This window comes from Palaemon carinicauda, chromosome 17 (genome assembly GCF_036898095.1).
Source record: "Palaemon carinicauda isolate YSFRI2023 chromosome 17, ASM3689809v2, whole genome shotgun sequence".
NCBI classification, from domain to species: domain Eukaryota; kingdom Metazoa; phylum Arthropoda; class Malacostraca; order Decapoda; family Palaemonidae; genus Palaemon; species Palaemon carinicauda.
In genome coordinates this window covers 119,649,294-119,651,793 of record NC_090741.1, presented here as the reverse complement: position 1 = coordinate 119,651,793, position 2,500 = coordinate 119,649,294, and positions in this window count along the sequence as shown.

Here is a 2,500-nt window from a genome sequence, read left to right as displayed (position 1 = left end):
TTTAGATAAATATCTAGATAGATAGTAAAAAAATGCTATTGTAAATACAGTAAATGTGAAAAAAAAGTATTCATGTAAATATACAATGATGTATATGTTGTTTATTTGGAAGTTATAAATGTGTATTTTACTATAGAAGATAATATATATATATATATATATATATATATATATATATATATATATATATATATATATATATACATACATATATATATATATATATATATATATATATATATATATATATATATATATATATATATATATATGTGTGTGTGTGTGTGTGTGTGTGTATATATATACATACATATATATATATATATATATATATATATATATATATATATATATATATATATATATATATATATATATATATATATATATATATAGTTTCCAGGCAGTACTTATATGAAACGCTTCATGTGAACACACTGGCATTTTGCTGGAACGTAAACGAACTATATCCCTACGAAAACGAACAGTAGCCTACAGTGTGAATCGGCACTTTACTGGAAATCTCCCTCTGGTTGTGCAAGCAAGGATACATGCTAAGAACGTACGACGCCCTCCAAACTCACCCCTTAGAGCAGCACTCGCCATCACCGTCCGCCCGTAAAGCAATACTTTTTCAGCTCTGTCACCAACAGTTTGGGAACCAATAGCCTTTGCATGCCCTCAGGGAAATGACCAGTAGGCCTACCGTTCCACTGCAACCTGTGGAATACTGCTCTCCTCGTGTCGATTAATCATATAGGTTAACTAAACCACTCAATAAAGTATATTTAAAATCTCTCTCTCTCTCTCTCTCTCTCTTCTCTCTCTCTCTCTCTCTCTCTCTCTCTCTCTCTGATACCAGAGACATATGGAATATTATGCAATAAAGTATGATGGGGGTACTATGAACTATGAAGACATCCATAATGTCATGGATGGAAATTTATCGAATGTAACAAATACTGAAAAAATACTTATGCCAAAAGGATTCATTTTTTGCGCTTAATGGATGGCATTGTTGTTTTTTGGCATATGCATAGACCTTTAAGGTATCCAAACCCTGTTTAATTAAAACAACAACCAAATATTTACATAAAAGATAGATAAGAGGAAAAAGACATAATGGGCAAATAATATTTCTTTTTCAGCAATGTAAAATATTAATATGGCACTTGTTTTATTTCATTTTTTTTTCTTTTAGTGGTCGGATCCAAACATTTTTCCTACCATAGTCTGTGATGGACTTTTTGTTTTACCAATTCAGTTTTCCTAGCTTCAAAAATGCAATTGATTTATTTTTGCATTTCATTTGGTAACATTCATATTTACTGCGTAACTAGGGTCAATTTAACTTTATTTGTCTATACAAAAAAAAAATTCTACGTCCATGTCACAATTTCACTGCCACTTATTTTGCATTAGCAGATGTTCTTTGTAAAAAGCTGTTTGTTGTATTGGAAGGAAAATTAAAAGGAAATAATGTATATATTAAAAAAAATCGTGCAAACAAAGAGCCAAAGGTACTAATATAAGTTGATGATTTGAATTGGAAAGTCCTATTTTGGGGGATATTGCTAAAGGTATTGGTGACATATACTCATAATTCATAATTTCTTATTAACGATACACCTAATTTGATAATAATAATAATAATAATAATAATAATAATAATAATAATAATAATAATAATAATAATAATAATAATAATGATAATAATAATAATAATAATAATAATAAAGAAAATTGACAATAAATAATTTTCATATCACTATGCTCAACTGGTGATTCTTTTCAATAGTTTTAATTGACAATGATTTTAAATTTTCCATCTCTGACTAGCTTTGACTTTCTGTTTTTATTTTTATTTGTGTATTTCGGGTATAGTGTCTTCTGCTTTTAGTTTACACTAAGTCTGTGCAACCTGTGGCACCAGGGTCATATTTGGCCATGAAGACTTTATATTGTGGCCCAACCTTCCAAAAACAAATATCGTAAAGTGCGGCCTATGGGGCCAACTGCTAGGCTAAATATTCACTAAACCTTGATTACTTGTCCTTAAAAAAAAAAAAAAAAAAAAAAATTAAAAATCGACAGGAAGAGTGAGAGAGGCCACTTCCAAACATTGAATAATCATGTAATAAGGAAAGAGCATTGTCTGAAATATATTGACAGCTGGCCTCTGTACAAGAAAGTATTTCAATGAGATTCCATGACCTTAAAACACGCTCGCAAGGTATTGAATTGTTTTCTTCCCATATCATTTGGATGTAGAACCTATTCCAGAGATTATGCAAATGGAAAAAAATAGAACTGTAATGTAATGATGATCTAAGAATTATCCGTTCCATAAATAACATTTATCAAACACAAAATAACCCAAATTATCTGGTCATGCAGAGAAGATGATGACCGTGTTTGGTAGCACATATATGTGTAAACAGCTGTCTGTAATAATTAGACCTGTTAAGAATAAATTTCGGGCCTCACTTACTGATGAACT